This window comes from Musca vetustissima, unplaced genomic scaffold (assembly GCF_032173495.1).
Source record: "Musca vetustissima isolate MV318-11 ecotype Yass unplaced genomic scaffold, APGP_CSIRO_Mvet_v1 utg117559, whole genome shotgun sequence".
In the NCBI taxonomy this organism is placed as follows: domain Eukaryota; kingdom Metazoa; phylum Arthropoda; class Insecta; order Diptera; family Muscidae; genus Musca; species Musca vetustissima.
In genome coordinates this window covers 37,707-59,473 of record NW_026884843.1, presented here as the reverse complement: position 1 = coordinate 59,473, position 21,767 = coordinate 37,707, and the positions used below count along the sequence as shown (strand labels likewise).

Below are 21,767 nucleotides of genomic sequence, written 5' to 3'. Positions count from 1 at the left end.
TAAATGGTGGTTACACAAAATTTGGCAGAGGGTATAAAATTGAATATAGAGATTACAAAAAAAGGTGTTGCATACACCATTTGTTTTTTGTAATCACTATGTTCTCTATATTACTCAATTACACTATATTACTCAATGAGGTCCATGTGTTTTTATATAGCCCTCATACATAATTTGACTCGATTTCATACAAATGATTCACCAAAGAAACCAAGTCTGTCCGTTTGACATGCAATTTTTCCTTGATTTCAGAATGGTATGTGTATGGGGTTTTTCAATTGGTTCAAATATCTATTTAGCACATTTAATTTCGCCCGATTCCATCTCAATGGTCCTCCAAAGATTCTATGTCCGTTATATCTACAGGATATTGTAGATATTGACATATCTTTTATGTACCCAAAGTGGTGAAGGGTATCATATCGTAGGTCCCGTCCGACTTTTGAACTTTCCTTACTGGCTGTTTTGTTTTGGAAAGAAGCAACTCTACCATTTTATTACTACTTTATTTATCCATCCTCGATAGTATAGTGGTCAGTATCCCCGCCTGTCACGCGGGAGACCGGGGTTCAATTCCCCGTCGGGGAGATAGTTCAAATATTTTGAATTAGGTGAGATCACCGAGAAAATTACGAAGATTATTGAAAGCAAATTTTGGAAGCATAGACCTACGCGATGGTGTTAGAACAGGCTTTCTAACCATATATACAATTTTGTTGTTTTTCTATCACTCACTTAAAATCTTGTTACCTTATTACTAACCCATTAACGCCCAAAAATTGCTTTAATTGATTTTTATCAATTCATTATCGACTAAAAAAAGGGATTCCATAAAAAACTTAAAAACTCACTTTTTAGAAAAAGGTGTGTCCCTACATAAGAACCTTATCTTACCTTTTAGCCGAATTTTTCACTTTTTGTTTATTTCAAATATAACACGCTTCTCTACACGTAATCGAGATATTATACACCAAAAATTACTAACTTTAAATCACTTGGTATAATTAATAATAGTAAAACTTTTTAAAAAACACAACTGAACCGAGATTACAAAATACTAAAAATAACACTTGTTTTGGCTCTTGGGACCACGCGTCCTTGTTTATAAATCACACGTAACCCACAGCAGCCTTATGGGCATTTACAATGAGAAAGTTTACGGTATTACTTATAGTTGTCTCTGTTTAAACAGGTGTCCTCATATGGGTCAGAGGGCGGTAATGGGTTAAACGAAAGGACTTGATATTCTCATATAAGATACATGCAGTGACCTTATAAATATCTTTATAACATTTTAATTCGTTCACGAGCTTCTCGTTGTCGTTAATTACATTCTGTTACATTGCAGAAGCTGTCCGGAGCTAATTGCATTATTATTTTATTACCTGAGATTTGTTTTTCGCTCTTAATATTTTATGATAGCAAACCTTAATATAATGCAGTGTTTTTTCAATGCAACATAAATGTGTGAATATGCTAATATTAATGCAGATATGAATGCGGTTTTATGTGACCCCGAACAACAACAACAACAATTGTTTACATAATGCATTTGCAAAAATGAAAATTCAGAAGATACAATTTTATTCGGTTTTCGTGGTGGTAATATGTCATAAAACATACATGCTACTGCGTACACAAACAAAAGGGCTGCAACCTTGCCACAATAAAAATATTACCATACACATGCCACTACACCTATGGTATAACATATCATATTATAGATTCAGTTACGGTATTACACTGGGGACACATTCGGTCATGCCGTATTTAATGACATTTCCCACAAATATAGGAAAACATATTGGGGGGTTTTTTATATGCACGTATGTGTCGGTATCGTTATCCTTTGCCAAATAATTTTGATGCAAACACGTGTGAGCGTGTGTGTTGTTGTTGTTACGGATATGCTGTCATATTATAATAAATTATTTAAATATTTGGTTACAGACAATCAGTCATGTGTTAATATGAAATGAGGACATACCTACACATGCATAACCCAACAGGGTAAAGGTCGAAAGTGATATTTGTTATTGTTTGTGGTGCAATAACAATAATTACATATCTAAATATTTGGGAGTACTGTTGGGGAAATATATTTTATTATTATTGAATTTGAAGCTTCAAAATAACTACTAAAATGTCAGATTAATAAATTCGATTGGAATGGAACAAAATATACGAAAACTTAGCTGGGACCTTAAACATACTGCAACTGTATCAAAACATGGACCTATATTGGCACTTTTCTACCAATACTCTAAGAATTATTTACTTCAAATTAGAAAATGGGCAGAGGTTCCGCAAATGGTTCATTGGTGATTTGATTTAGGCTCATGCCCATTGATCTATGATTCGTCTACCAATGTTCTAAGAATTATCTACTCTAAATTAGAAAATGAGCAGAGGTTCTAAATGGTTCGATTTGTCTCATCTTCGAAAACCCACATGGTCAATTGGTGCTTTGTTCTTGGCTCATACACATTGATCCATGATTCGTTACCTGTGACGATATTGTTATCGTATTTGGAATTCATTTTCAAACTTAACCTGCTTGCAAATAATAGTCGATTCTTTGAAAATTGTACCCCTATGGAGTGCTATGTAGTACTTCTTCGGATTTAAATCAATGGTGAAATCAAGAGAAGTTATGTTTGTACGGTGTACACATAACCATAGGCGACCAAAGTGTGGCACTGACCCATTGTAATTTGATCCGGCAACTGCACACCATTTTGTATTCAAGCATTCCCAATCATCCTCGATAGTATAGTGGTCAGTATCCCCGCCTGTCACGCGGGAGACCGGGGTTCAATTCCCCGTCGGGGAGACAATATAAATATTTTGGTATTATGATTATAAGGCTTCTTATTGAGTAGACCACCCTGAAATTTTTTATTCATTTCAAATCAAACATTCGAGATTTTCTTAAATTACTTTGGAAAGGAACAACTCTACGAATTTATTTCCAATTTGCTTATCCATCCTCGATAGTATAGTGGTCAGTATCCCCGCCTGTCACGCGGGAGACCGGGGTTCAATTCCCCGTCGGGGAGATAATTAAAATATTTTAAATTACAATTAGGTGAGAACACATAGAAAATGTCAAAGGAACGTTGGTAGAAATTTGACAATATGTGGACCCAACTCGACTAGACAGATTGTTGATGGGATCAGTTTAATTGAGGTTATTCCATCCTACATACCAAGAATATAAGATTAATAATTTGGTCTGCGTTGACGGAGATATTTGTTTATTCGTACCTACCTATTGAAAATATCAGCAGAACCAATCTGTAGGTAACTGGTTATTGTTAGTAATACGTATGTTGTTGTTCATGATTTTTAAAGCCTTCCCAACTATCTCGTGAGGTTTATGTAGACTAAAGAGTTTTGGCGCCCCAAATCCCAATTCTAATTCCATTATCTCACTAGATGAATAGATCCATCCATGTGTATCCGTCAGTCCATTATAATTTGGATTCAAATTACAGACCGTAGTTATGGATTAGGAAGTTTTTGTAATGATCACTTAATATTATGTAGAACAAAAACTTCATTTCCTTTTGAGGGCCATACTTATACCCGAAAGTTTACACGGATAAGAATGCATGTTTTGATAATGTTCGGTTAATAATTATCGGGCAAATTGTCCAAGACTTTTGGCTGAGCTTGTTTAGGCTCTGCAGACCATACCGTTATATTCTGGTATAACTGGTCCTTAGCATTCTGATTATAAAATTGAAACGTGCAGTTATCACAGTAACATAAAAATAACAGGTGTACTGCATTCCTCGGCACTTTTGGGTTAAAAATCGACTTATTTTAATTATGAATTGGTATTAACATCCTCGATAGTATAGTGGTCAGTATCCCCGCCTGTCACGCGGGAGACCGGGGTTCAATTCCCCGTCGGGGAGAATGTAAATATTTTATATGTCCTTCGGCAGTGTATCGTAGATTATCAAGTAGTTTTGGAAAAACTCAGATCATCAATCGATTAAAATTGGCCGGTAAAAGTCATCCTATTTGAATATCGTTAAGTATCCACAATATTTGTGTTTTTAATAGGTACATGTTAAGCTTCAAATATGTTGTTATCCTCGACAGTATAGTGGTCAGTACCCCCGCCTTCCCATAAATATTTGGATTAAAAGTAATGACTTTCAATCCTTCTTCATTGTTCTGGAATATTGCAACACAGAATATTGATGGCAACATAGGTGCATATATAACTCTAAAGTACTGCAGATTCAATGAGAATTTTTTCCAATCATTTTAAAATGAAGGCAGTGTGAGTGCTGCGAATTCAGCATTTTGGATAAATTTCAATTTAATGCAACATCCTCGATAGTATAGTGGTTAGTATCCCCGCCTGTCACGCGGGAGACCGGGGTTCAATTCCCCGTCGGGGAGATAAATACTTTTTTGACCCTAATTTTTTTTTATTTTCGTCAAAAATAATAATGGCATGGAATTTGTGGAAGATAGATTTTTGAATGCCGTATTCAACTTGTTTGACCACATTTTAAATTATCACCTAAAATTCTGCAATATGATAGCAAGTTACGTCAATTCTAGATCTTAGACCCTAGATAAAGTACAGGGATGACTCGATGATGCTCGGTTAATATTTTTAGGATAAAATGGGCTTAGATCTTTATTTTTTAAAAAGTCGACTTATTTTTATTAAAAATATATATTAACATCCTCGATAGTATAGTGGTCAGTATCCCCGCCTGTCACGCGGGAGACCGGGGTTCAATTCCCCGTCGGGGAGGAATAGAAGTACATTTTTATGATATATCCTACACATGTTACTGGTTTTGTACTTATAATTCGCAGATAACTTTTTCATATTTCCAACTATAACCTAGTTTGATTCTAAGCAACATGTTCCTGTCACTGACTTGTATGTCTCATAATTCTCATATGCCTTTTTCAAAATATCTTAAACAGCTATTCATTACAAAATTTTACCCTCATTACATCTAAAGATTGTATATTTTATTCATTTTATAATCTGTTTCCTTTTTGTGCTTTTCATTCGTTATCCCCCCTATATTCGCTGTCATAACATTATGCTCTGTTTTGGTATTCTTTAAAGAAATCCACATTGTGTTCCTCTATAAACGTATAGGGGTTGTTTCTACGCCTATACAAACAACAGCACTTCGTCGGTATGAATGAGTGAAGAGCTCTCTGTGTTCGTTGAGGATATTTTTAAAATAGGCAGTGTTTTGAAAAGCAAACAATACAAATATACAAACATACATATTGTAATGAATAGAATTTCTGTAGGTTTTTTTAAATTTAGAGGGTTGTTTGTTGGTTTTTTTTTTCAATTTTCGCAACTTATGAAAAGGATTTGATGTTGTAAGGATAACAAGGAGACCGGGGTTCAATTCCCCGTCGGGGAGAATATGGTGATATCGTGCACTTACTTTTTTCCGAAAATTTGAAGCGTATTGGAATTTATAAAAAATGCAAGATAGAAGTTATTAAATACAATTCTGTTTAAATTATATAATTTGCATGTAAATATATTGCCGAATTTTAGAAATATATATATATATATATATAAGATATCGGTAAAAAAAAAACTTTTTATGCCAAAGAGGTTTTCGTCAAGATCCATTATTTAATATGACAATGTATGTACTATATTTTATTCTAATGAGATCACAGGACACAATAATACAATCATGGTCTACTAAAATTCCTTGAAATATCGAATGAATGGAACTTCTGCACATATATTTTTCTTTAAAATTTTGTAAATTTAAAAAGTTGTTCACGGGTTTTGTAATTTCGTATCATGTGATTAGGATTTTATGTCAGAAGGACAACAATCCTCGATAGTATAGTGGTTAGTATCCCCGCCTGTCACGCGGGAGACCGGGGTTCAATTCCCCGTCGGGGAGAATATGGTGATTTTGTGCACTTTCTTTTTTCAAAATTTTTGAGAATATCGGAATTTATAAAGAATACAAGATATTATGTTGGCATAATACGTTGAGGTGACTTATATTAGATTAATACAAAATGTTATACAGTTTAAAGTACTTACTTACTTACATAGATGATTGTTTCAGAACGGTTGTTCCATAAGCCGAGCTTAAAAAAGATTTCTAAGTGCGTCGGTCTTGTGCGCATCTCCTCCAATTTGAAAGACCATGTTCCGAGATGTTGTCTTCTTCTTGATCTTTCCATCTAATTCGTGGCCTTCCCCTTCTGCGTGAACCATCAGTAGGCTCGCTTGAGCTGGGGCATTTTAAGCTTGGGCATTCTCATTCATTCGCACAATATGGCATAGCCACCGTAGTCACTGCAGCTCGATACGTCTGACTATGTTGATGTCCGAGTATAGAATGTAAAGCTATTCATTCGACGCCGATATTCACCGTCGACGCTGATTGGCCGAAGATCTTTCGGAGAAATTTTCTCTCAAACGCCCCATAGTATCAGCGTCTTGTAATGTATGAGTTTAGTCTGGCGGGAGGTGATCTTCTTTCTAAACTGCTTACTTAGACCATAGTAGCATCTTTTGGCCAACTCTATCTTTCCTCGAAGCTGTAGTTCTCAAGTTCCATAGTTTGCCCGAGTCTACTGAACTTCCTGCGTGTTGATACCATCAGCTTGGTCTTCTCGTAATTTATTGAAAAGCTCTGGGTATTAGAATGCTAGCCGATTGTCATTAATGTTTACAAATTATTATTGAATATTCTGTGCCTGTAAGTTGTCATTTTTCCTTTAAAATCCTATACAGTTCCTATCAAATCAAATAGAAAAATTGTTATATATGAGATAATCTAGGCCGATTTCTTATATCGGTATGTGTAAAGTAAGGTCATCAAAAACGTAGCCGATGGTCATCAACGTAATAGAAAAAACAAATAGAAATGTTATTAAACATGAGAAAATATAATATAAAATAAAACAAAAAAAACCTTCCCATACCGGGAATCGAACCCGGGCCTTCTGGGTGAAAGCCAGATATCCTAGCCACTAGACCATATGGGATATATTGGTAGTACTAATCAATTGCACAATACTTACCATAGCAACAGTTAAATTGTAGTTGAATTATAGATGCCATGTATGGTGAGTTTGAAAACTATTGAAGGTGAATTTAATTCCAACGATCACTTGATCATATAAGTTTATGATAAATGCTACTAGATGGCAGTACTATTTATATTTGTTTTATTCGTGTTTGCAGTTTTACGTATAAGATATGAAAATGTCAAATGCATCTACGTAAGCCTATTAGCTAGAGACGTGAAATGCGAAAATGCCATTGCCGAATATGTCGCAATGCCGAAGGTGCCCCAGTTTCCCCTACTATCAAATTACAGCTACTTCTATTGGAAATTTTGTTTGAAATCTTGAAAATGTCGATATGAGTGCGGTATCGTTAAATTAAATCTATACTAAACCATTAATCGGGTTTTATAATTTTTTGCAAGACGATTGTTACCAAACAACAACCAAAATATCAAATTACAGGCAAATTAATTAAAATTGTGCTTCAAAACTTAAGAATACCGAATATTACCATATCCAAGCGTGTTCCATTATAACCCAACTTCGAATGAATCATTTTCGATTGCCAATAAAAGTCAAATCTGTACACATTTTCAGCCTTCTATAAAAAATCATCCATTAGATAGCATGATTATAATTGATCAATGGAACAGTATACACTTTATTAAGTACCGTACGATTAAAAAAATCAATGGAACAGTATACACTTCATTAAATACCGTACGATTAAAAAATCGATGATTGTCTTATGACAAAATTTTTCTAATACGACGAAATAGTTACTACTTCTTAGTTTGAGATCTCCCAGCTCTGATCATATTTATAGCACAAATAGTGGTGAGGATCACCATAAAGGTGAATTTCATGATTGTAATAATTTTAAATTATAAAGTAATTGGGAAGTGGTGAATTTTCTTTACCCAATAAATGTTGCTAATACGAGGTAGATGGCGCCACATAGAAATTTTAATTTCTAATTGGAATACAGATCCTTCATAAATTCTGCTACTTGATTTATGTTGACAGATCAGTTGGCATTTCACTCTGTGGAGAATTATATATTAATGTCCATTTGATATACCTGGAAATATTAAACAGAGAGTCCATTAGGTATACAAAAACTCAACTGAAACGCTCGCTCACTCAATTTAGCGATGTCCGCTGTCTGTCGAAAACACTTCAGAACTCAAAATACTGAAGATAGAACTTTGAAATTTTGCATATTAAAATGGGATATATCGATTCACGTTTTGGTATAGCCTCTTATAATGATATTCGCCAATATTCGGATTTTGTGGAATTTAGACAGACTGTTCTGCCGATTTGGTTGTAATTTTTATACCCTCCACCATAGTATGGAGGGTATATTAATTTTGTCATTCCGTTTGTAACACACCGAAATATTCATTTCCGACCCTATAAAGTATATATATTCTTGATCAGGGTAATATTCTAAGACGATCTAGCCATGTCCGTCCGTCTGTCCGTCTGTTGTAATCACGCTATCTTCTGAAGGAATTGAAATAGGGTGTTGAAATTTTACATAGGGTTGTCTTTTGTCTGCAGGCAGGTCAAGTTCGAAGATGGGATATATCGGTCCACGTTTAGGCATAGCTCCCATATAACAGTACCCCCCAATTTTCGTATTTTGGGGTTCTTGGGCGTGTTTTCCAACCGAACACGCCGAAATTTGGTACATTGGATTCTTATTGGGTACTTAATTCCCCCCAAAAAATTATAAATAAAGGTCCACTTTTTCTGGTAGCCCCCATATAACGGTACCTCCTAATTTTCAGTATTTTGGGGGTTTTTGATCGTATTTTCCACCGAATTTAGTATTTCGAGTTATTAATAGGTACCAAATCTCTCCACAAAAAAATTTTTAATATAGGTGAATTTTTTCGGATATCGCCCATATAAGGTACCCCCAATTATCGGTATTTTGGGGTTCTTGAGCGCGTTTTTCAACCGAATTCGCTGAAATTTGGTACATTGGGTTCTTATTGGGTACCAAATATCTCCACTAAAAATTATAAATATAAGTCCATTTTTTCTGGTAGCCCCCATATACAGGTACCCCCAAATTTCGGCATATTGAGGTTCTTGAGCGCGTTTTTCAACCGAAATCACTGAAATTTGGTATTTTGTAGCCGTATATGGAAACAAATCTCCCTACCAAAAATTATTAATAGTCAACCCCTTTTAGGCGTAGTGCCCATATAACCCCATTTCTATACCCTCCACCATAGTATGGGGGTATATTAATTTTGTTTTTCCGTTTGTAACTCATCGAAATAATCATTTCCGACCCTATAAAGTATATATATTCTTGATCAGCGTAAAATTCTATGACGACATAGCCATGTCCGTCCGTCCGTCCGTCTGTTGGTATTTGGGGTTCTTGGGCGCGTTTTCAACCGAATACGCTGAAATTTGGTACATTGGGTTCTTATTGGGTACTAAATGTCCCTATAGGTCTACCTTTTTTGGTAGCCCCCATATAAGGGTACCTCCTAATTTTCAGTATTTTGGGGCTTTTTATCGTATTTTTCCAGCGAATTGGCTGTAATTTAGTATTTCGAGTTCTTAATAGATACCAAATCTCTCCACATAAATAAATTTCGGTATTTTGGGGTCCTTGAGCGCGTTTTTCAACCGAATACGCTGAAATTTGGTACATTGAGTTCTTAATATGTTCCAAATCTCTCCACAAAATATTATGATAGCCTCCATATAAGGGTACCCCCAATTTTCGGTATTTTGGGGTTCTTGAGCGCGTTTTTCGACCGGGTGTGCTGCAAATTTGTATTTTGTAGTCGTATATGGTAACAAATCTCCCTATCAAAAATTTCTAATATTCGCCCCCTTTTTGGGGTAGTCCCCATATAACCCCCTTTTGGTATTAAAATAGTTATCTGATTTGTTGCACGTTTTGAGTGTGGTTCAAAGACTCTTTTGTAATCATTTCACCTGCGGAGGATAGAGAGATACAAAATTAGAACGTAAGGCTCGGTAATGAACTATAGCCGCATTTAGACCTAGCCCCTGATTGGAGGTTCCAGAAGGAGTGGACCGATATTCCCCATCTTCGAATTTGAACTAAGCTTGGAAGAAATATTAAGATGGGCAAAGTTCGGATGAAATCTAAATTTCCTGAAACGGATTTGGTCCAAAGAAACATGGGGTCCAGAACCAATATTTCGATGAGGCACTTTTTCATCGTGTTAACGTGTATACACCCTCATTAGCCATAAGGCTGAGGGTATAATTATCCTTTACAAATCTCTAAAATTTGTATTATGGTTTACATAATCCGTTTTTAAAAATGTCGGTATAGGTCCACTTTTTGGTATGTTCCCTATATTTTCTTTTCTAGTACCTGTCAATATATCTATGGTGGAGGGTATCCAAAGTTCGGCCCGGCCGAACTTACCGCTTTTTCACTTGTTTATTTTGAAAATCACAGTATTGTCCTAATTTGCGGGGTAGCCCTCATTATTCGCTAATTGGGGAAAATTTTTTAACCGAATTGTCTTTTATTTGATTTTTGTTTGATTCTCAGTAGTTGTAAAATATCTCTACAAAAAAATTATTGTTTTAGTATAGCCCCCCATATAACGGAACCAGAATATTCGGTATTTTGAGAACATTTCCAATATATATTTTTACATAAACCCCAATTTTACAAACTTATCCCCAATTTACCATGACATAGCCCCGATCGCTTTTAGTACCACTAAGATCGTGGATCGAAGGAGCGAAATTAACAAAAGAGGTTTGACACAAAATGCAATAACCGATGTACCAATTCTGTTTAGTTGAAGTCCCTGGACCACGAAAATACCTTTGGTTTTTCTGGGTCACTTCGAAAATTAATTTTATAACGGTAAATATTGAGAAAAACGCGGTTTCATGGATTTTCCATTTGAAACTTAAATAACTTATTTACTTTATAACGGATTTATACTATTATTTTTTTCTTTCGAAGAGTACAATTTTTCCTTTCAAACAAGATATATATTTGGTAAATCGGTTGAGGATTGGCTGAGTTACAGCGGTTGAAATGTGAAAAAATACGCATAAAGTGACAAAATTTATTTTTCTTCGGACTGTACGATGAAATTATGATATCAAGCCATATAAGTTTCATTATATTACGGGGAAGAAAATTAAATTAGCTTTCGAAAATGATAAAAATCAAAAAAATCGGTTAAAAAATGAATGACTTATACACATTTTTGTATTGATTCTATGCATATTCTCTAAAGGAAATATGGGTCTATATCGTTTCCCTTTGCCTGTTGCAAACATAACGGTTTGTAACAGGAAACGATACAGACCCATATTTCCTTTAGAGAATATGCATAGAATCAATACAAAAATGTGTATAAGTCATCCATTTTTTAACAGATTTTTTTGATTTTTAACATTTTCGAAAGCTAATTTAATTTTCTTCCCCGTAATATAATAAAACTTATATGACTTGATATCATAATTTCATCGTACAGTCCGAAGAAAAATAAATTTTGTCATTTTATACGTATTTTTCCACATTTCAACCGCTGTAACTCAGCCAATCCTCAACCGATTTACCAAATATATATCTTGTTTGAAAAGAAAAATTGTACTCTTCGAAAGAAAAAAAGAATAGTATAAATCCGTTATAAAGTAAATAAGTTATTTAAGTTTCAAATGGAAAATCCATGAAACTACGTTTTTCTCCATATTTACCGTTATAAAATTAATTTTCGAAGTGACCCAGAAAAACCAAAGGTATTTTCGTGATCCAGGGACTCCAACTAAACTGAATTGGTACAATAGAACCCCTGAAAAAAATTTTTTTGTTATTTTGTAGCACAGTGTAATGATCAAAAAGCTGACCCATCATTTTTTGTTAGGCTTTGTTAACCTAACAAAAAAGCATCATCTGCATCTATCATTAAGTACAATAGTACGTATAAATATACTTCTAACTTAAAATTACAATACTCAATATTTGTTGTAGTTTTTCTAAACATGCATTTACATCATTTAAATATTTATGTAATTTTTTTATTTGTTCTCCAATAGGAAATCAATATGTAAATCTGTCATCCTTAACTTTTTGACTTGAAAAAATGTAATTTAATTTGATACATAACCACAACATTTTTAATATTTAAATAAAAAATCATTTGTAATGTTTTTTTTTTTTGTTTTAGTTGTTTCTAGTTTTGTACATTTACCTAAAATGTTAACAAGAAAACAAAACCACAAAACATTAACTTTTCCACACACAGACACAAGAACAACAACAGCATTTTTGTGTCATATAAATATTTAAATTTAATGCAAGTTTCTTTTAATTAGATTTGTTAGAAAACATCACCCATTTGGATAAAAACTCAAAGTTAGTTGAACTATTTTTTGTTGTTGTTTAAACTAAAAATAGATATATTTACATATTTGAACAAAAATAAGAACAACTGCAACAAAAAATGCAGTCAAGAGACAGTTTTTCTTTGGCAGAGATAAAAAAGTTAAAAAATGACATTTTTAAAATACAATATATGAATATGTTACATAGATGTGTATCTAGGTACATATGTATGTATTAAATAAAAATATAAACGAAATAAACCTTGTTTAGTTTACATTTTGTAAATATTTAATAGAAATTCCTGTGTAAAATATTTCAGTTACATTTTTATATAATAAATATTGTTTTAATATATAAGTATTTTATTGCAAAATATATACATACACATATTCTTATAAAAGGATCCAAGAAGGAATCTTTATACATTTCAACCAACAATCATTATGAAGGGGGGAATTCTCACTGTAGGATATGAGAAAAATAATATACCTCCAGTGGACCGAAAGTATGACAAATTTGTCAAATCATTTTAGAGCAATATTCTACAAAAGAACCGATTCAACCCCTCTGGTGTTAATAGTCGTATAATAAATAGCGAAGTCTAGGTAAAATTAGTAGTAGCTTCGATAATCCCCCTTATAACTTTCAAGGGGTTGATCAACTTCCAATTTAAAAACATCCGCTTACTTGGCTTGGGGCCTTCTATATTCCGCCATTCGCAGAGGGTCAAAAGGGGGTCAGACTTTACAAATTCTACCTTATGGAAGGAACCACGAAATGGGGGAAACTGTTGCCGGGGTGATAGATTATAGGTCTTATTTAATTTCGCTATCCGATCATTGTCTTCCCAATCTTAAAGTAGACAGTGTTGTACCCTTTATCTTTGCCAAATTTGTCATTGAAGACATTCAACTCCCTATGGAGAACTTGCCACATCTTCAACAGCAGTATATTTTTTTTGTACCGAAAACTTCGAGCATGCGTTCTGACGTAAAATCGCTGCCCCAACCTCTAACAAAGACCGCTTAGTTTTGTAATTGATGAATGTCTATTTTCCCCACCAGATTGAATTTATTTGTCTCGCTTATGGAAACAATATTTGCTACTAGTTTCCTCAGAACTTCTATGTCTTTGATGACTCAAATTCTAATATTATATAGTACCCTTTGAATTCACAGCTACCCAGATCGATGGGGTCCAAACTTGTAGCAGATCTTATTATTGATTGCATCCATCACTCCCTTATGGGTCTTACACACTGTGGTACAAGGCAAAAGGAAACGAGATAGACACATGGTTCCTGTTGAGAATATGTCTGTATGTCTATGTTAAATTGAAAACAAAGTGCAGGTCACATTTACTCTACGAATGAGATGAAAATTGGCACAGATCATTGTTGAAAATCGGTTCAGATTTAGATATAACTCCCATATATATTTTCGTCCGATTTTATCTATGTGGTGCACCAAACACCCAATATTTATTCGATCAAGACAAAATTTTGCACAGCGTACTGAATTAGATCCAGTTTCATGTCTGTAAATTGTTGTTGAAATCGGTTCCAATTTTGATATAGCTCCCATATATAGTTTTTATGTAAATGGTGTACCAAACTCCCAATATTTATCCGATTGAGACAAAGTTTTGTACACCTTACTGAAATAGATTCATATTGAATTTATGGAAAACGGTTCAGATTTAGATATGGGGTGTACATATGAGCATCTCTGGTATGTACCCAAAGTGGTTTACCCTTATTGGTTATAATATAGAAGAGCTTGTCTCTATACCGCCTCATGGCAACCTTTGCAAAATTTGGTGGTTTATTACCAATTGTTGTGACCCTCTTCACTTTGGTAATGTTCGGTTAGTCCTTTTGGGAATCTCCGTACTTCCGAAAATTCCGATGTCTTCTTGATATTAGAGCTAGATTTGCCGACCTCAATGGATGGATTTTCATGAGAGTCTTCTTTAACATCAGGTTGGCGAGACCTAATCCCCTTCGCCTTTGTGCCGCAGATAAATTCTTATACCTCTTCGTATTCAAGATCGAAATTTGAGTTAGTCCCCGCATCGTTCTTCCACTGTGGTCTATAAACGCAAATCCATTTCTTGCTTGTTGGTTGGGCGTTCACAGACACTACAGTAGGAAAGCTGGACTGAGTACTTTAAAGTACAGAAAATTAAGCAGCGTTTTTGTTTGGGAGGTATTGTTCACAGGGAATCCATATTCCTAATTTATAGCATTTTTGGAGCTAAAACGATTAAGTCGAAACTATTAAACTATAAATTATTACAGCCCTTTCAGTTTTAAAATGAAAAAAACGTTAGTGTGAAAATTTAGTCAAACCTTAAAAGTACCGAAAAAGGCGGGACGATTATGAGGGGCTATATAAAAGCTTGGATGAACTTGGACTGAAAATGGGGCGGTACATCTACGTGGGATTTGTAGCAAAATGTCGACCGATATTGAGAATTAGTGGTTGGAAGATTGTACACTGCGAAATTCCGAAATTTGGTAGGTATTGTTATATAGATTTTTCTCCGAAACATGGGTCAATATCGATAACTCTTGGTAGGGAGATTTTCTAACCAATAAGAATATAAAACATCGAATTTAATCTAATACAGTTGAAAAACCTGCTATCGTGCTTTTTTCGGACAGAGGGATATAAAGGCTGATTTGTTTTAAGAGCTATAGGAAATTTTTTCAAAAAAAAAAAGAATAAACTCTTTATTTGAATCGATAGTACGATCCATAAAATTTAATGTTTGAAGATTATTTTATGCAAATATTGACCGCGTCTGCGCCTCAAATGGTACATCTGCTTAGCCCAATATTGACATACTCTTTCCAACGTTTCACCTGATCCGCTAAATATTGGCATTCATTCAAATTAGTTGGTCAGATCACCGACCCCATGGGAAATTTTTATGATGTTAGGCATATAATTGTGGCGCCTTGATCTTAGGACCGATTAATTCGTGATCAACCACTGTTCACATGAAACCCTTCTCCACTTCAGTCCTCCAAGTTCTCATTCGATTATTTGCTACTACCACCAAGATCTTACGCCAAACACTTCCATGCACACCATTGTACCCTCCTACTCACTAAAGTTTCAAAGTTTAAAATCCAACCGAGATTGAATATAATGTTTCCTTTTGATTATCATCGAAAATTATAGGCGTAGTCCTTGAGCATAACTGGAACATCATGAAAAATTTCGTAGTCATCAGCGTTAAATGCCCCCCATGGAGTGTGTTAAATGTATACTAACCAACATCAGAATACGTAGACACCTGTTAGTATTTAAGTAAAATTCCCACATCTGAGTATCAAATTTAAAGATCGAGGATCAGTATAAAGATATACTATCAACATCGACGCCATAAAATGCATCGACGCCATTTGTCGTTTGTCACACAAAATTCCGTGTCTATTTGATCCCATCTTCAAAAAAAAAAAAAAAAAAAAAAATAGTAATGCTTACTCCATGGACCCCCTTCTCTGTTAAAATTTTCGTGATTTTCGGATCGCAATTGAAGTTCTAGAGCGACCAAAAAAGAAAATAATAAAGTTGTTGGACCATTTCATGTCCTAAATATTAACCGATAATTACCAAAAACAATAGGGGTCTTTTTTGGCCAGGACCCATCCTCAATTTAAAATGTCTTGACCATAACTGTGGGCTGTATCGCGTTTAAAAATTATAATGGACAGACGGACATACATGTATAGATCGACTCAGCCACTCGAGATAGTAATAGATGGGTCCATGACCTATATTTCGCGGCGTTACGAACTCTCGGGGTCACACAAAAATATAATACCCCTACAACATAGTTGTGTAGAGTATAAAAATAATCCCCAAATGTCTTTATAAAGGAAGCGAATTGATATTTCGAATTGTCTTATATGCAAAGATATATTTATATCATCCATTTAAGAGAAATGCTTTAATAAATAATCCTTCTATTCTTCTATTTGGAGACCTTCTGAAAGTACTTTCTTGCCTTCTATGAACACTTTTCATCGTTTCTATGAGAATAATTAATATAGAAGACCATCTGCTTTTTATCAATATTCTCTTAAGATGTGTATGTGGTAGAATTCGCCTCGTTAATCGCACATACAACCAGATGTCCCACTTATATCAAACTAGTTTCTTGACATTCCTCACATCATCTCAAAATTGGCATTGACATCCCTGCCTATTATCATCTTATGTACCCCATTCTTTATCTATAAAAACCCTTTTTATTTGTCTGCTGCCACATATGGCGCCATAAATATCTGTTGTGCAATTTGTTGCAAACCAACACGTTTGGCGTTATAATTTTATCCTCTAAACCCCATAAATTGTTTCATCTTCATATATAAGTGTGGTCGATCATATACATGTACATATATGCTTATATCCTGTATAAAAATTGTCAAGTTGTTCGTCATATATTTCATGTGAGGATCAGTCACCTAAAACAATTCGCATATAATTTTTGAGGGATTCGACAACGTTCACTTTATGGATTTAAGTAAATGTTATATGACACACATATAACCTAGAGTATGTATATGGATGTGTGCATACATATATGGTCGTAAACTTTAATGAAAAATTGTTGTCAGTTTAGTGTTCGGTGTGCACATCAGGTGAATGTTTTACGGGATTTGTCATAAACCACAAAACAGGAAGAAATTTACATTGTAAGGGACAAAGAGGGACAAAGAAAGGTAGAGAGAGATTGAGGGACAAAGTGAGTGCTAGGGAGAACAGAGTGTTACTTGAATAGCTGTATTACCCAGAAAGCTTTTCTTACATGACTCTTGTAACTGTTTTTTATGAGCTCTCAAAATTTACAGGTATCCATCCAACAAACAACTGTCTTTAACAAGCCAAAGGTGGAGCGAGAAAAATGCCAAGTATTAAAAGTCAAATGGTTACTTGTCATTCGAAGAGGAAAACACACATGTGCCAATGTTTAAATTTATATCCTTGAAAATCCTTTTTGGTCTGCACATATTGTCTATTATTATTGTTACGAATATGTTCTGAAAGAATATTTTACGATACTACACCTTTACAAAGTAATGCGAATGAAATTCCTTGTAATGTTCCGTTGAAAATGAAATAAGAATAAAGAGAGACTGTTGTAAAATTTGAAGTAATGAAACACCAGCGGGATGTTATGTGAAAATTATTTTACTTTCTGCGGATGGTGTAAAACATTTGTTAAGTGAAATTTATTTTCTCAGCAGATAATGAGAGGGTAAAGAGAATTTGGTAATGACTTTTATATTTTTACAGGGGAGAAGATGGTGTATGGATATTAGTATTCCGACAGGTTGGTGTAAGGGATACACAAAATGAGAATATGGTCATATAATTATTTCTTTGTGGACCAGGATCGAGGGCTATTGAAAGTGATTGGTCGTATATTCATTAATACAACAGTTCCTAAAAAGATTTTCAAAATTATTTGAATACACAAGAAACATTCTAACATCGAATACCCTTTAATGTAATTTTCTAACTTCCTACTAACTAATAAATTTAACTTTAAAGTTTTTTGTGTATGAAACTTGAAAAAAAAAAACTGCAACCAACCAAGAAAAAAACACAAATCTTCCTCGCCACCCTCATAATTTGTGATACTGATTTACAACACCGAAACGGACAGTCAAAGAACGAAGGAAACAACAAAATATGTGATTGTAAGGAAAAATACATACAAACATACAAACAAATACAACTTACTGCAGATAAAGGTTGTGGCATAAGTACGTAACAGAATAAATTTTCAGATATCATGGTTGCTGGTAACGAAAATATACGGCCTATACGATTCTAACAAACAAATGCTAACACAATAGTAGAAAAATAAAAAAATACGAGTACAAATTAAACTAAATAACAACGCCAAAACTAAACTAAACTGACCAAATGAAGAACTTTCTCTACGAAATATCCATGTACGTACGGTTAAAGTTTTGCAATGTTGAGGATAATTGGGTAGGGAGGTACTTAGAAATATATCTGTAGGCAGGGTTTAAGTTGAAGTTCTAGAAAGGTATCTGCAATTTAGATTGCAAAGTTATATGAGGCTATGCCTAAAGGGGGCCAATATCATTATATGAGGGTCAAAGGCCTGCCGATATATATTTCAGTCAGGTTCGAGTTTTTTATCACGATATCTTTAGAAGGCGGAAGTATCATTATATGGAGGAGATGCATAAATGCTAGCTGATATAGAAGGCGGAATGATTTCAACATATGGCTAAATCGTCTTAGAATTCCATACTTTGTAGGGTAAAGACTGACTATTTCGAGTAACGACTATAATCCATATTATGGTAGAATACGCCTATATGTAAGAAAAGATCAAAAGTCGGACGGGGCCGAATAAATGATACCCTTCACCACTTTGTGTACATACAACATTGAAATGGATTTGGACGAAATAGATATTTGAGTTAAATTAAAACAACCCATACATATACCAATCTGAAATTTATGAAAATTTGAATGTCAATCACCGATCATTCAAAATATATATAGAAGTTATATCTAAACCTGAAAAGCCTTCAATCCAATACTCTATGCAATATTTCATGTAAAGCGAACAAACAAAGGCTCCTCCATTTGATTAAAGTATTAACAGGATTAAAGGATTAAAGCACATATGTGAGCTATATTTAAATCTGAACCGATTGCAAACATCACCAAAGCATTCTAGACTAAATTCCATACTCGTTGCTAAATTTCGTGAATATAGAGCACACATAGACTCCTCGGTGCACCATTTACATAAAATCGGACGAAAATACATATGGGAGTTATATCTAAATTTGAACATATTTCTACAAAACTTCAATCGGAAAAAATTGACTGTGTGGAGCTCCATAAACATAAAATCGGATTAAACTATATGACTATATATGTGGAGCTATATCTAAACTTGAACCGATTTTCTCCAATTTCAATAGGGTTCGTCCTTGGGCCAAATAAGTGACATGTGCCAAATTTCATCCAAATCGTATTTTAAATTCGACCTGCACAGACAGACAGACGGACGCAGCGTATGTTTTGACCAAATTGGCTGTTATTGGGTAATAAATCTCTCCACTACAAGTTATAAATATGGGTCCATTTTTAGTGGAGAGATTTGCTACCCAATAAGAACTCAAAACCTCCCAGAAACTGAAAATTGCAACCCAAAATACAAAAAACGCACTGAAAACTCTAAAATACCCAAAATTGGGGTACCCTTACATGGAGGCTACACGAAAAAATTTACCTATATTTATAATTTACCTATATATGGAGAAATTTGCAGCCAATTTGGTCAAAAAATACGCTCAAACCTCCCAAAATACTAAAAATTGGTACCGTTATGTGGAGGATACTAGAAAAATTGTTTCTATATTTATAATAGAGAACTTTTGTACCCAATGAGAACCAAATGTACGAAATTTCAACCGAATTCGGTTGAAAAACACGCTTAATGTCTTAATGTCTAAATGAGGACCGATATAGCCAATCTTCGACCTTGACCGTGAAGACAAAAAACAACTCTATGGATAATGTTGGCGATATTCTTTAAAAATCCACGCCTATAGCTGTGATAATCCTTCAAAAATATTCTTTAAAAATCCACGCCTATAGCTGTGATAATCCTTCAAAAATATTCTTTAAAAAATCCACGCCTATAGCTGTGAAGATTCTTGAAAAAATATTCTTTAAAAAATCCACGCCTATAGCTGTGAAGATTCTTGAAAAAATATTCTTTAAAAAATCCACGCCTATAGCTGTGAAGATTCTTGAAAAAATATTCTTTAAAAAATCCACGCCTATAGCTGTGAAGATTCCTGAAAAAATATTCTTTAAAAAATCCACGCCTATAGCTGTGAAGATTCCTGAAAAAATATTCTTTAAAAAATCCACGCCTATAGCTGTGAAGATTCTTGAAAAAATATTCTTTAAAAAATCCACGCCTATAGCTGTGAAGATCCTTGAAAAAATATTCTTTAAAAAATCCACGCCTATAGCTGTGAAGATCCTTGAAAAAATATTCTTTAAAAAATCCACGCCTATAGCTGTGAAGATCCTTGAAAAAATATTCTTTAAAAATCCACGCCTATAGCTGTTAAGATCTTTGAAAAAATATTCTTTAAAAAATCCACGCCTATAGCTGTGAAGATCCTTGAAAAAATATTCTTTAAAATTTCTGTCTTCATTTTCCCAATACCCCTCGCATTTTCAACTAATTCCTAACATCTTCTTTTGGTCCCGCATAGTTTTGTTGTTATTTCGTTCCTCTCGTACTCTCACTTTTGTCATGGAAAAATTGTGGGTAATAAATGTGATTGTTGTTCTATACACGCAGCAATGATATGGTTGTTTGCCGGAGCAAAAAAAACTTGTATATACGATATATAGCACCAAAAGTTGAAAGTGTTAGCCGGTTAAAGAGTTAACTCATGGCCCCCTATAGCTTGGGTCATGTATAAACACCAACAAACCATCATACATATATACATCCGTATATCCTCTTTGACCATCATTGTTTGTTTCTAACAAAATAATAAAAAATACTGACCACCATAGAGCAAATAAAATAAGCTTTGCCAAGCATTTCCGTTTTAGGTGATATATTGTAGGAGCATTTTGAAATAGTAAGGAAATAAAACACCACGAACAACAACAGCAAACGAACTAACTTCTAACAATACTCATAGTTTAGCTGAATGAGTCGTTCCGTTGGTATAGCTAAATAAGAATCGCCGTCATCTATAGCAAAAAACAACAAATAAAGGACAATAATAGAAAAATTGCATGAATGTATGGCCCGGCCTGGCCTTTGAAAACTAAAACGCAACTTGTTCGGGAAGTTAAGAGGAGAGAAAGTACCGCAACGCATACAATAACAACAAAGCTGGACAATAGTTAGATGTAGAATTGAATATGTGTGTGTATGTGCACCGAACTATAAGAGGAAAACTGTAAAGCTATTGTGTGTCTCTGTATGAGTGTTAAACAAGTCAGGGTCATTGTGGTGGGTGATTCATATCAGGATTCAGGATATATTAAGAGATTTCAAATAGATATGTTTTTAGCTTTGATTCATTTTTATTGGAAGGACGGAAAAGGAAAGGATGAGTATTAAATTGAGGAGCGGTATTTGTTTGTGTGATTATTGTGTACAAATGTATGTGTGTTTTGTTGATTTTAGGGGTAATTGTTTGGTCCATGTAGGGAATGAATGTTATTGAAGGCAATGCTATTTATATATGTTTTCAAATAAGTCATGGTGGATTTAAGAAACATGCTGAAAGGATTATTGTGCTAAGAACCTT

At 34.2% G+C, this 21,767-nt stretch overlaps 8 non-coding genes across 8 annotated transcripts; 7 read left to right on the top strand and 1 right to left on the bottom strand.

Annotated features, from left to right (window-relative positions):
- Nucleotides 1-516: 516 nt before the first annotated feature.
- Nucleotides 517-588, top strand: Trnad-guc (transfer RNA aspartic acid (anticodon GUC)). Its single transcript has one exon. It is a non-coding gene; the product is annotated as a tRNA-Asp (tRNA).
- Nucleotides 589-2,761: 2,173 nt separating this feature from the next.
- Nucleotides 2,762-2,833, top strand: Trnad-guc (transfer RNA aspartic acid (anticodon GUC)). The gene has a single exon. It is a non-coding gene; the product is annotated as a tRNA-Asp (tRNA).
- Nucleotides 2,834-2,987: 154 nt separating this feature from the next.
- Nucleotides 2,988-3,059, top strand: Trnad-guc (transfer RNA aspartic acid (anticodon GUC)). The gene has a single exon. It is a non-coding gene; the product is annotated as a tRNA-Asp (tRNA).
- Nucleotides 3,060-3,851: 792 nt separating this feature from the next.
- On the top strand, nt 3,852-3,923 carry Trnad-guc (transfer RNA aspartic acid (anticodon GUC)). Its single transcript has one exon. It is a non-coding gene; the product is annotated as a tRNA-Asp (tRNA).
- Nucleotides 3,924-4,347: 424 nt separating this feature from the next.
- Nucleotides 4,348-4,419, top strand: Trnad-guc (transfer RNA aspartic acid (anticodon GUC)). The gene has a single exon. It is a non-coding gene; the product is annotated as a tRNA-Asp (tRNA).
- A 292-nt stretch (nt 4,420-4,711) lies between these two features.
- Trnad-guc (transfer RNA aspartic acid (anticodon GUC)) lies at nt 4,712-4,783 on the top strand. The gene has a single exon. It is a non-coding gene; the product is annotated as a tRNA-Asp (tRNA).
- A 1,072-nt stretch (nt 4,784-5,855) lies between these two features.
- Trnad-guc (transfer RNA aspartic acid (anticodon GUC)) lies at nt 5,856-5,927 on the top strand. Its single transcript has one exon. It is a non-coding gene; the product is annotated as a tRNA-Asp (tRNA).
- Nucleotides 5,928-6,954: 1,027 nt separating this feature from the next.
- Trnae-uuc (transfer RNA glutamic acid (anticodon UUC)) lies at nt 6,955-7,026 on the bottom strand. Its single transcript has one exon. It is a non-coding gene; the product is annotated as a tRNA-Glu (tRNA).
- Nucleotides 7,027-21,767: the final 14,741 nt, after the last annotated feature.